We start from the raw sequence: 14,469 nt of genomic DNA on the forward strand, positions 1-14,469 counted from the left end.
TTGCAAGCCTACTACTTCACATACCATGTAACAAAAACTGAGCTATAAACAAGGAAATCATACAAGCAAAACTACATATCAGAACCTACTACAATAGCTAAAAATCACAATGCCCTCAAGAAAGCTACATTAATATTGGTTTACTAATAGAACAGCAAACTAGATAGCTACTGGAGTGATAATCTCTGAAGGGCATATTACCAATGCCACTATCACAAACTATAAATAATCAATTACTAGTGAATTTCCATTATCATTGCTTAGTGCAACAGGAAGTCACAAAATTTAGAGGTGAACGATAAACAGAATGGGAAGGCACTACAGGTATCAGTAAATAGCCCTCCTAATACCTCAAAAAAAGTGGAAATACACTATTGGCCCCCAAAATCCTATCAGAGTATTCTTTTAATTTAAATATATGAATAAAGGACACTTAACAATTATACAATACACTAGTGATTATGAGAAGAAGTGTTGGATAGTAATACTAGAAAAAAATTAGGGAACCATTTCAGGTATGTGCAGTTCTGCCAAGGGCAAAACTATGTGGACAAAATTCATACTACACATCTATCATATCAAGTTACTTCACAAGACAGCACCAAATCTAATAATTCATATGGAAAATAGAGTTGACCATCACTTCTACAGGGCCCTTAATTTTAGAGGGCCTTAAAAGGGCGTAACTGTAATGAAACAGTGAACCAAAAAATTACAGTACCAGTGTACAATAAAAAATTACATTTTAAAACTTTGAAGGTCTCTACCAATTTCAATACATTTCTGGGCAAATAGCACTGAGCCATTAAACTGTAGTGCTAATGGAACTGATTTCCTAAACTCACATGAACCTCCAACCATCTGTATCAGCAAAATGCAACACTGCATGGTACAAATTATGTACTACAGAATTTGTGATTAGACATCAACTGTCCAGAATTCCACAACTAATCTGGAAAGGCCCAATATATTACAACCTATGAAAACTGAACACTATTATCCTGGAGTTACTGGGATTGAACAAATGGCCATATGAGAACCAAGAGAATCTGGCAAATATTTTTGACTAAATTCACCTATACTGTATATACTTTGACAAAAGTCCTTATAAAAACTATTTTTGTCTGTAGGACAAGAATGATATTTCTATTAATTAGGAGCAGATACAGATTCTTAACTTTGGACTCTATGCCACCAGCTAAAAAGCGCTGCTGTGTAGACAAATTTAGTACAAAACTTCCAATTGATTCGTTAACCAAGTCCCTGAAGAAGCACCAAATTAAAAATTTTAAGATTACAAATGTGCTAGAAAAATACATGATACCAATATAGGAGAGGGAGTTCTAAAATTACTTGCAAATGACAATGGTAAGAAATCAAATTTGGTTATGAAACATTCAGGCTAAAGGACCAAAGCATATATACCTCTACACTTAAAGCAAAAATGTTGGTTGCTTCGTCGAATGTCTTTATTATTGAATAATTTATTTCCAATGTTGCTGAAGTGCTATATTAAGAGGAATTTTCTTCTTTCATAAATTTATCAATTTATAAAGGGCAACATTGTGAGGGCAAATAAAGCACTACTTAAGATTCAGAGTAATGAGTTATTTGTGCAAAATACATCACAAAATTTGGCATTTAGACATGTGAAATTTATGGGCAATAAGCTACTACTTAACATTGCCAAAAATTCATGACTCCCCTCGCCAACTCCCCACTCCCAAGAAAAAGTACATAGGTACTAAACTTATGGAAATACATTGCATTGAATAGTTCCTTTAAAACCTTTAATATTGGCTGGAAAGAACTGAGGAATCCTAATTAAACTAGAAAATACACAAGAAATGTGCATGTAATGTACTCTCTAAAGGGGCAACAGAGTGGACAGTCAAGGAACTCCACATATTCATAGTGTGATTTGCAAGTTTCTAAGCAGCATCCACAAATAAAAAGTAGGTGGCTGAAGTTATAGGCTGATGCTACACATTAGTAACACAATGTGATCACACAAATTTGGCAAAACATAAGTATTCAAGTTTGAGGTCAATCAATTTGACAAAACATATGTCAAACAGATGTCAGATAGCAAAAGGCTACATTAGGGACTACAGATTTGCACATTAGTTGTTCACCATCTCAAAAACAAGTACCAAACCTTTATTGAGTAAATTCATTGTACCAAATACCAATTGGCAAAGAATGGAAATATCCCTACTAGGTAACATGAGTTGGCAAATGTAACCAGACATTGCACCAAAACCAACCTAAAACAAACAAAACCCTAAACACAATTCGCCTAACACTGTGTATATGAGAAAGCATGAATACTATCTCCAAGAAGTCCTTAAGATCCTGTATTTTCCTCAGCTGCAAAATCTTACTAAAATTTTACTGCCTCAACATTAGAAGACAGCACTGTACCTGTTATTTCCAAAAGACAAGGTCATGCAAATGCATATGAAAGATTTCCATTGTTTCCCATTTTGTCCAGAGAAGCCAAAATTGGAATTTCAATTATACACAGATCAAAATATCCCATTTGCTGAGTTTAACTGCTAATTGGATGTTAAATCTAATTTGAAAAACCAGGGCAGGTGCCGTGGCTCACCCCTGTAATGTAGTCTCAGCGCTTTGAGGAGCTGAGGTGGTAAGATAGCTTGCGCACAGGAGTTTGAGACCACCCCAGGCAACATAGCAAGAAAACCTTGTCTCCACATAAAATTTAAAAAGTAACCAGTGAAGCTAGAAGATAGAGTAGCACTACTTAAGATGTTTATCCTACTTCAGGACAGCAATAATCTGGGAATGGATGTTGACAATACAACTGCAAAGCAGCATATATCAACATGTATAACAGGAGCAGATTGACAATTTATTAAAATTTTTTAAGACAGAGTCTCGCTGTGTCACCCAGGCTGGAGTGCAGTGGCGTGATCTCGGCTCACCGCAACCTCTGCCTCCCGGGTTCAAGCGATTCTCCTGCCTCAGCCTCCCAAGTAGCTGGGAGTACAGGCGCTCGCCACCACACCCACGTAATTTTGTATTTTTAGAGAAGACGGGGTTTCACTATGCTGGCCAGGCTGGTCTTGAACTACTGACCTTGTGATCCGGGGACCTTGGCATCCCAACGTGTTGGGATTACAGGTGTGAGCCACCATGCCTGGCTGCAGATGGACAATTTAAAAAGGGTTATGGCATTAGCTCCTCTTCAAGAAGCCAAAGTACTACTAAGACATTCATAAAAAGCTCCTAAGAGAACTTAGTTATACTACTAATGTTGGGATTCAGCCTGTTAAACCTTAATTTTATGAAACGATGTCCTAGACAGAATGCTTGAAAATAATTAAGTGGCTACTAATATCATTAGGTTACTTAACCCAGTAGTGGTTAGCTGGGAATATATAACCCAGTCTATCAGGTAAATGGTTCGGAACCATAGCAGAAAAACCTCAGTTGACAAAAAAAAAAAAAAAAAAAATTAACAGCTTCATGCCCACTTGCAAGATGACTGTCCTTAGAGCTATCACCTTGCCAATGGGTGGAGAGTCAATTGTAAAGATATGGTTCCCATCCAGCAGGGATACTATGGTAGTGGACAAAATTTTATCAGCATCTTTCCAGAGAGCAAATAATTTGAAGATACGCACTAATACCATCAAGAACTCCACCTTTTTAGGACTCAGGGACTGTTGTGTGTTTATTGCTTGTGATGGTAAACTCTCATCTAAAATTTTCCTGCTTAGTTCAATCTAGGTGATACTTTATTAATGCCATAATTAAGCAATTCTGATTTCTTATCAGTTGATATAGGAAATATTTCACAATACGCTGACAGGTTCTAGAAAGCCCCTTTCTATGCATAGAGATTATGACAAGCTATATAGAGACCTAAGTGTTTCTAGATTAAATGCTTTAGTCCAGTGTAGGGAGGAATCAACGAAGGTGAACTAACCTTAACTTCCAACGACGAAAAATCTTCTGTGCTGCAACATGAGGCTCCTTCGCATCACTGAAATGGCGAACCAGAGAAATATATCCACGAATCCCACCCATACTCCAAGGACACAGAAAAAAGTATTTATTCCCTCCCTTGTGCAAAGTGTGCAGTTTGTAGTTCCCTCATGCATAAAATCCAAAGTATTTTGCTTTAAAATGCTATTTTGTGTGCTGGATCTAAATTTTAAGATGTATAAGCTAGTTATATATTTATATTATTATATAAATTTTATTATATATATTCATAAGCTCTGTCAGTATGTTATGCTTAAAGCTTAAAATAAGCCACATCATTCTTTTCCTGACTGCTTTTAACATGTAATGTTGGGATTTGAACCAATCAGTGCAAAGAAAGCTTTCAGGGCCCTAAAAACTAAGTACAATAAGCACGCATACAGTCAAAGGACAGATACTTCAATATAGAGTACTGAATACAAGGTGCACTGGCCAATCCAGCTGGCAGTGACCAAAGATTACCTTTCTCAATGTTTGTTGGCATCACAGAGCTCTTTTGGCTACATGTACCACAAGCAAAAGTCACTACTACCATCAGGCTCATTCCTCCTCCCGATGAAAGCACAGGTATTCCTTGTTGTCTTCACTGAAAACCTTTTGCAGACATTCTTGAGGTTGATACCCAAAAGCATCCTTCTGGGTCAAAACCATATCACAACATCCTTTACTACAAGCTCTGGTCTTAATGTAAGGTATGGAATTTCCTAAATCATTTATTTTGGAGTCCCATCCAAGATCTCCTAACTCTGAATAGTTAAAAAATAGTATGCAGTGAGTCCCTGAGATGAACATGAAGAATTCAGCATAGCAGTATCTGTCTCGGCAGTCTTCTGATCCTGTCAAGAAGAAACTAGTGAAAAGCACAGCTAACCCAAAGCTAACCCTTTTAGCTCCCAACCTAAGGGAACCCATGGGATTTCACAAATATATGTATTAGGTGAGCAAGGGCCATGCCTGCATGTTGCAGTATTCCCTTGGGAACAAATGTACAGTGCTGGTCCCTATCATCTTGTCAAGGCATTCTCATCACCTTTGAAGAACACTGGTTTCCTGTATCAGGTGAATATAGTTTCAGGATCAAAGAAACTTCTCAGTAAGTTAACTTTTCTTAACTGTACCCTGAAGTGTAAAACATGGAATATAGGAAGTGCTTAAAGTCTTGCTGAAGCAGATGACTTCTAATGTCTGTAGTCGTGTTTGTTGCTTAAATGTCTTGTACTTACCAAACACTAACATTATTTGGAACATGTGAAATCCACAAGAAAACTTTAGGAATATACACAGCCCAGTCCCCATTTTAGTCCCTCTGCCCCTCTCCCATCAATCAAAAAATTGAACACAATAATAAGTATTCAGAAAACACTGACAGGACGCAGGCTGGCCCATCAACCCCAACATGGCACTAGAAGCCAAGGAAGGGGCAGAGAGGAAGCCTGCATATAATAATGGAGGCATTACAAGTTGCGACTTTTATATAAAGATAGTCCATAAACTTCATTTTCAACATACTGAGCAGGTTGAAAGTGAAATAGTAAAGTTACGAAGGAGAAACTTTTAAAAGTCACTGCTAATAACCAAAACGGCTGCTTGTCAGGGCTTGGTAATAGAACTGCAGCCATTCCTGACTTTCAGGGCACGTGATAGGTTATGAAACCCTGTCCCCTGATTCTTACAGGATATGCACCCTTCCCTCCATGTTGCCCCAAACACCTTCTCTGATGCTCCCCATCACACAGACACCACAGCCCCATATCACAAGAAACCATCCCTTCCATATAGTTCCCGTGTCCTAAACCCAAGTGGTCCCTCACACAGTGTTTGAACTCACCCAGGGCATGGACAATTGCTGACCCTCAAAATACATGAAACCAGCAAAAGGGGGCAAAAGTAGGACTATGACTTGTCAGCAAGATAGGGGAACAGGCTTGGGGGTGATGTGAAGATGGCTGCTGGGATCACATTTCTTCTTGGACTGATGCTCAATTTCTTCAAAGCAGTTTTTCCTTCTTTGAAACAGATTCCAGATAGATCCTCCATCCCTTCCATTCCCTCCTGTCCCAAACCCTCAGGGCCCTACCCTTAACTATCTCTCCTTCCCAAAAACTTTCAAGTAAAATTCCCAATAACATCAACACTTGTATTACAGGAGATGTTTACCAGCTATACACTATCCCACTCCTACTTTTTATTTCCCTTTTGTTATATAATAAGTGAGAAGCCAAGACTCTAAAACTTCTTAAACTCCAAAAACAAAAGTAATAGAAGGGTACATGCAGTTTGTTTGAGTTTTCAATCTAGCCTGGGGAAGCCCACACAAGCCACCCTACACCCAACCCCAGATCTCAATGTTCACACCTAAAAATTGATGGGTATAATCAAGGTAATGAAGTAATCATCTATTAAGCTCTAGTATTCTATAGATTATGGACTTGTATTCCACTTCTCAAACCACAAGTCCCTTACCTTGAGGCTCTGGGGAGGTACTGCCAAACTCAAAACAACTCTGACAGTAGCAGCGGCCCCAAAGGACTTGGATCAATATTCTGAAGATGAAGAAGGTCTTCCAAATAAGCACCATGAAAAAGTCTAATGCCAAATGAGTTTTTCTTCTACTGTCCTGCCCTCAGGACATAAGGGCACTACCAGATTCTGCCTAAAAGCTACCTTTAAGCTTTGATATAAGGGAACATGAGGCATCCAATGCCCAGGTAAAAGTAAGGGAATACAATCCCTGATATTTGGGAATGCACTGGGACTAGGGTAAAATAAAGTGACTTCTTGGACAGGCTAACCTAATTCTATAGGCAGTATGAAAATAAGAGGTCATTGGTGATGTGGTAAAAGGCTAAAGGTAAATAGGGGAAACCTACAAAGGGCTCCCTAAATCACTCGTGATCACTCTCTTGGTAAGTCATATACTTACTAAGTATATACTTCTGCTAGGCAACTACTGGGAAATTTATCCATACTTCTCTTCCTGTAATATATGTTAGTATATCCTAAATAATTCAAAGCTTTCTTTGAACTATAAAATGCCATGAATTAAGCCTTCGAATTCAAATTGAACTGGAAGGCATTCTGATCTTGTTAAAATTATTTTCTCTCCAATTCACACTTACCTGTACAATGTACATTAATAACTAATTTGTTAGAGGATTAATACCAATAATTAACTTGCTAGAGGACCCAGGAAACAGAATATCTGCAAGGCCTAGAGTAGATCATAAATAAATAGGAATGCAGACATAAGATGTTCAGTTTTGGAACAGTAAAGCTATAATGAGTTTTCTTTAAAATCAAACAATTGTACAATGCATTATAGTCTATAACTTATTCTGTAGTTCAAATAAATAAAATTTTACCCTGTTACAGAAAGACAGCCCTCCTCCCAGCAACATTTCAGACTGGATGGATTGATTCCTCACCTGACATAACTCCAAAATCCTCACTGAACAAGCCAGGAAGTCAAATTGAGGCTAAAGACCTGAAAGTACAGGGGACTAAACCCGGAAAGTAGTATCTGTAGCAAAATAGTTGACCTGATGGCTGGTTGGCTCCCAAGAATCTCTCTGTCCTGGTAGCCAGATAAAGTAATCAAAGGGTAATCCTATACTTGGTAAGCCAGTGGAGTACTTAGGAACAAGTCTCATGTTAAAGGGCTTCTTCCATGGAGTGTGGTTAATGTGCACAAACATGTCTATAATAAGGTTGTTAGGACAGACTCACCATAACAGGAAATAACAGAGAGGTCAAGGGTATCCAGGAAGTCCAAAGATGACAATGTAGTACAAATAGAGCAATTAAGAGGTTACATTCTTGCATTGTAAGACATGGGGGTTCAAAGAGAAAGTCTAGAATTTACTGACTGGCCATTCTTGCCAAGTTCTGAACTTTTATTGATTTGATGACCTCTTTGAAATATAATAAAAACAATCGTAACATTAGTGTTGGTGAGATGAGTATATCAATTAGAACAACCTGTAGGTTTGGCTATCCCTAAAACAAGCCAACCTTAGGAAGAAATGTCCTTTAAAAAGAAAATAAAAAAGGCATTTCTTCCTAAGGTTGGCTCTTTAAAAAAAAAAAGAGAGAGAGAGAGAGAGAGAGAGATTGATTCTTGTTATGTTGCCCAGGCTGAAGTGTAATGGCTATTCACAGGTATGATCTCACTACTGATCATCATGGGAGTTTTGACCCGTTCCATTTCCGACCTGGGCTGGTTCACCCCTCCTCAGGCAACCCGGTGATCCCCTGTGCCCGGGAGGTCACCATATTGATGCCGAATTTAGTGCAGGAATCCAGTCGGCATAGCTCACTACAGCTCAGAATTCCTGGGATCAAGCAATCCTCTCTCCTCACCCTCCTGAGTAGCTAGGGCTACAAGTGCATGCCTGCAAGCCCTGCAAAAATAGCCTTTTTAGAAGTCATTTCTGAATGGGGTTATTGTTCCTGCCAGGTTTGAAAAACATGCGGACACAATAGTCACATCCAGGTGTGTACTAGAGAGGCACTGCACTTAATCCTACCTACCTAAGCCATAAACTTTTCAGACTGTGTATCCTTGGCTGATCTTCCTAGGAGGACAGTCACCACTGGATATTGAAAACAACCTAATTTTTACCTCTAACTGACACATCATTGATAAAGATAATGAGTCTTTACTATGTGCTATCGGGTTCAATGTTACTGAGAGTAGCTGCCCTCAATTACCCCATCAGAGTTTTTTTTTTTTTTTTTTTTTTTTTTTTTTTTTTTGTGACGGAGTCTCGCTCTGTGGCCCAGGCTGGAGTGCAGTGGTGCAATCTCGGCTCACTGCAAGCTCCGCCTCCCGGGTTCACGCCATTCTCCCGCCTCAGCCTCCCGAGTAGCTGGGACTACAGGCGCCCGCCACCACGCCCGGCTAATTTTTTTGTATTTTTAGTAGAGATGGGGTTTCACTGTGGTCTCGATCTCCTGACCTTGTGATCCACCCGCCTCGGCCTCCCAAAGTGCTGGGATTACAAGCGTGAGCCACCACGCCCGGCTACCCCATCAGAAAAAAATAAGGAATATTACTAGAATTTACTTCCTAAGTTAAAAACTGAGCTATGCATACATAGAACAGTGTGTGACACTTAACATTTAATGTGTGCTCAGTTAATGTTAACTCTTGGGAGGTTTTTGTTTGTTTGTTTTTTGTTTTTTTTGAGACAGACTCTCTCAGTCTGTCACCCAGTCTGGAGTGCAGTGGCGCGATCTCGGGTCACTGCAACCTCCACCTCCTGGGTTCAAGCAATTTTCATGCCTCAGCTTCCAGAGTAGCTGGGATTACATGCATGCACCACTACACCCAGCTAATTTTTTTTTTTTTTAAGTAGAGATGGGGTTTCACCATGTTGGCCCAGGCTGGTCTCGAACTCTCAACCTCAGGTGATCCTCCTGCCTCAGCCTCCCAAAGTGCTGGAATTATAGTCATGAGCCACCGTGCCTGGCCTCTTAACTATTGTTATCAAAAGACTGCTATAAAAAAAGAATGCACCGCTTAGAATGGAAAAACAGGTAAGAGATGATTAAGAGATATTTAAATGAGGCCGGGCATAGTGGCTTATGCCTGTAATCCCCCAGCACTTTGGGAGGCTGAGGCAGGCAGATCATTTGAGGTCAGGAGTTGGAGACCAGCCTGGTCAACATGGTAAAACCCCGTCTCTACTAAAAATGCAAAAATTAGCCAGGAGTGGTGGTGTCCACCTGTAGTCCCAGCTACTCGGGAAGCTGGAGCAGGAGAATTGCTTGAACCCAGGAGACAGAGGCTGCAGTGAGCCAAGATCACAACACTGCACTCCAGCCTGGGTGACGGCGTGAAATCCTGTCTCAAAAATAAATAAATAAATGAATAAAGAAATAAATATTTAAATGAGAAGTAACACAGTTGTTTTTGATGGAAAAGTACTGCAAAAGCAAATTAAAAGCGTAGAATAACCTTACAGTCATTAAAATCATCTAGTGAAAGAGAAATGAACACAGCCATGTCCTAGCATAGGGATGAAACTAGAAAACAAAGAATAGAAATGCAAAACATGCACATATGCACACACACACACACACACACACACAAAATCAGGTCTCTAACAAGTTTGGTTTGTAATAAGAGAAATCGTCAGAGAAATATGCCCACAAAAATGTATCCGTAAGTATGTTAAATATACTGTGTTCAAATTTAATAAAAAACTGAGTCCTAATATTTAAAAGGAAAAAAATTTAATCAAAAAATAAAGGAAATGTTTTAAAACGATCCTGGTCCAAATGAAAGATTTCTATGCATTCACATCTAAAGAGAGGAAAATGTTCTTGTTAAGAGCCACCTAAAAATGCCATCAATATCCGCACACACTAGAAAGAAAGAAATATAGCAATAATCCAAGTTGGTTCTGCATACGCTTTAATTGTGCCATGCCTTTTTTTTTCAAATATTTGAAAATGAATACCTATGGCCTTTTATAATTTTTTTAATACAAAGTATACTGGAGGAAAAGAAAATATTCTTTGTAACCCTAAGTCATACATATATATTTGAACTTATTACTTCCCTTAAAAAACTGACTGAAGGCCCTCAGAGAATATGGAGGAAATACGAAGGAATAAAGAGAAAGCATCAGATGTTCAGGTAGTGGACATCAATTTACATAACATGCTGACCTACATTAAAATAATAGCTTAAAAAAAGAATAATTTTTAAATCATAAAACTATTTTAATGTAATTGTTTCACTTTAATCAAGGATAAAAAGAATGAACAGTAATGCCAAAGATATCACATCTAGAATAGAAAATATTTGTGTTAATTTTTGGAAAGCCTGTGGTAATATCGCTATGGCTGCCTCACAATCCCAGTACATTGAAGTTGCATCTTAATACTTCAGAGTCAACGTCAAGATTTTTATTGCAAAAGTTAAACGATTCTTGATTTTATATGTTACCATGACCAAGCTCATTAGCTTAATAAAATGTGTAAGCAATTAACAAAAGCATCACATGAATGTTCCAGAGCAGCATAATCCATTAGATAGCAGAAAAACAAAATGTGGTATATAAGCAAATTGCATATCTAAACAAATACATACTAATAGATGTGGTATATAAACAAAACATGGTACATAAACAAAATGAATGATAAACAAAATGTGGCATATACACACAATGAAATATTATTCAGCTATAAAAAAGAATAAAGTTCTGACATATGCTATAACATGGATGAACCTTGAAGGCATTGTGCTAAATGAAATACGCCAGAAGCAAAAGGACAAATATTGTATGATTCTAGTTATACAAAATATTTGGAATGGGCAAATTCAGAGACTGAAAGTAAATTAGAGGTTACCAAGGGCGAAAAGGAGAAGGAGACAAATGTACTATACTAATTCCAGATATTAACAATAGGGAAAACTGGGTGTGGAGCATATGGGAACTCTCTGTACTATGTAACTTTTCTGTAAATAAAAAACATTGTGAAACAAAACATTTATTTAAAAAAAAGAACAAAACAGGATGACATCCACCCTCATAAAAATTTACCCTATAAACAGATTAACACATATTTTGAATTTTCTATGTGCTAAAACATACTTACTACAAATTCAGTAAGTCAAACTGAACCAAGTTTATAATATCCTTGTAAAATCCCAGGTGTGCAAGGACAATTTTGGAAAACCTGTTTTGTGCTACAGCGGTAAAATACAGGTTAAATAGCCTGGACTCGTGTGTATTTGAAGAAAATTACTTAAGCAAGTGTAAAATGGTTAACACTGCAGTATAAACTAAAATGTTTTGGAAGAGCAATTTGAGAAGAACTTTAATAAATAAGAACTATTCTTATTTTTATCAACTTTTTCAAGGATGCCATCATATAGAAATCATAGAACTACTCACAAAAAGACACAGGATTAAGTTTTAACCGCACCATTTTTTTGTGAAAGGGACAATCTAAAGTCTTATTAATACAGAAATGTTAAATTATGTTACGTAAATTATTATATCTATGAATTTTCATTTCACATTAACAGTCAAGTATTCTGATGCATAGTCCAGAGTCACATGTTAAACACTAAAATTGATGCTATTAAAAACATAAAATTGAATGACTTTTGTATGAAAAGGGGTCCTGTTTAAGCCACGCAAAGACCATGGGGCAAGGCAGACAACTCTCTATGAATATGACAGTCATGACACACCCCATAAAAATTACTTACGACTCAACCAAGAACACAAGCAGTATGAAGCAATGGGCATGCAACAAACTATAGATCACGAAATATTATCAGAACTGTTTCTGATATAGCTCTGCTACTGTTACTATGTTACATGCACTCTTATTAAAAAGCCCCCTACATTAATTCTAGTAAGTAAATTTTCTGTTACAAAAGTCCATATAGGCATTTATACCATGTGACATCTGGCAGAAATATATATAATAGTAGCAAGGAAAAACAAAAAACCTGGGTAGAATTAATACAAAATAGATTAATAAAAACATTCAAGATGGAGACTAGTAAACTGTTGAAGTAGGGAAGTCAAGAGTCATGAAAAGTCACTGACTCAAACATTATTAAAATAGAACCAAAAAATTTAGAGTATATGAAATGGCATCACATAAATGAGTCTAAACATAGGCAGCAAGAGGCACAATAAATAGCAACATTTATAGTACTTCCACAATCAAAATAATTCTATGCTATCACAGGAAAAGAGAGTCAATGACACCAACCAGTGAGTCCAGAAGTCAAGTAGATGAGAATTTAGTATTTGATGTGTAGAACTTTAAATGAGTGAGCAGGCACAGGGGTACTCAGATACTCAGGAGGCTGGGTCGAGAGGATCACTTGAGCCCAGGAGTTCAAATCTAGCCTGGGCAACATGGCAAAACCCTGTCTCTTAAAAAACAAAAAAAAGAGTGAGCAAAATGTAGATTTTTCAATAAATAGTACTGGGACAACAGCTAGCCATTTAAAATAAAATGTGAAATCATTATATGGCTACCAACCTCAAAGTAAAATCCAAAATGATCAATAACTTAAAAATAACTAAATCATGAAAGTACTTTGAGATATTGATTTCCTCTGACCTACTAAAAGCTATATTCAACGATTTTCTAAAATTGAACCATTTTTGCATGGTTGGTATGAACACCACTTGCCCAATTGTGTATCGATCATAAATTTGCTCCTGGATTCTTGTTGCCAAATTTTTATTTACGTTATTTCCTTATATATCACTATTAAAAATAGGCTACAGATTTTTCAGTTTTTATCAAGCTATAAATATGCCGACTTCATAATAAGACCATTGTCTTTCATATGCAGAGACCATCTCTGGAAGGTTGAAGGTTGCTTGTATCTGGTAAGGAGGAAGATTGAGAACTGGGAATCTAAAAGCAGAAAGAAGACTTTTAACTAAAACAACTTTAGTACAAATTGAATTTTGTACTATTTACCACTTGCACATATTACTTTTTTTAAAACATCTTATAATCTCATCTCTACAAAAAATTAAAAAATTAGTGGAGAATGGTGGCCTGCGCCTATAGTCCCAGCTACTAAGGAGGCTGAGGTGGGAGGATCACTTGAGGCCAGGAGGTGGAGGGTGCAGCCAGCCAAGATGGTGCCACTGCACTCCAACCTGGGTGACAAAAGGAAACCCTGTCTCAAAAAAATAAAATTAGCCAGGCGTGCTGGCACGTGCTACTCAGGAGGCTGAAGTGGAAGGAGTGGAAGGATTGCTTGGGCCCGGGAGGTCGAGATTGCAGTGAGCCATGATCTCGCCATTGCACTCCAGCCTAGGCAACACAGTGAGACTGTCTCAAAAAAAAGAAAAAGAAAAAAAAGAAATGCCACTGGACTGCAACTTATAAATGATTAAAATGGCAAATTTTATGCTATATATATTTTACCACACACAAAAGGAAAAACAAATCACCTGGATCTTCCAAACATTGTATATAGAAAATTTTTGTTCTCACTCTGGATACACCTGCCCCATTCTCCTAGCACCTAGAGGTAACTGCTTTCATATCTGAGTGCTATATGTTTAAAAAATATAAGTAAACATGTATGTTTCACCCATTTTCTTCCACAGAAGAAAACTCATATGTATTATCTTTATATGCCTTTGTTTACCTAATATAGCCTTCAAATTTTCTATTACTGCATAGACTGCCACCTCATTCATTTCTACAGCACTGAATTGTAGAATTGTGAGAATCTACCAGTTTATCCAGTCCTTTATTGATGAGCCCCTGGATCGTTTCCAACTTTTGCTATTATAAAATATTCTTCAATGTTACATATACAACTTGTTTCACTTTTTCAGCTATGTAGGATAATTCTTAGAAGAGGATTCACTAGATCAAATAAAGGTGACTTTAATTTTTTTTTCTCCCTTCGCCCCAGGAAGGCCGCCTCTACTCAGCCAGCAGCAAGAA

General features: G+C 37.6%; 1 long non-coding RNA gene across 1 annotated transcript in view; it reads right to left on the reverse strand.

Annotated features, from left to right (window-relative positions):
* Nucleotides 1-10,722: 10,722 nt before the first annotated feature.
* LOC129475212 (uncharacterized) overlaps nucleotides 10,723-14,469 on the reverse strand; it is a 46,114-nt gene continuing 42,367 nt past the window's right edge. The window contains exon 6 of the long non-coding RNA XR_010119639.1: nucleotides 10,723-12,922. This is a non-coding gene — a long non-coding RNA (uncharacterized lncRNA). The remainder of the gene's footprint in view (nucleotides 12,923-14,469) is intronic.

Source organism: Symphalangus syndactylus, chromosome X, assembly GCF_028878055.3.
Source record: "Symphalangus syndactylus isolate Jambi chromosome X, NHGRI_mSymSyn1-v2.1_pri, whole genome shotgun sequence".
In the NCBI taxonomy this organism is placed as follows: Eukaryota; Metazoa; Chordata; class Mammalia; order Primates; family Hylobatidae; genus Symphalangus; species Symphalangus syndactylus.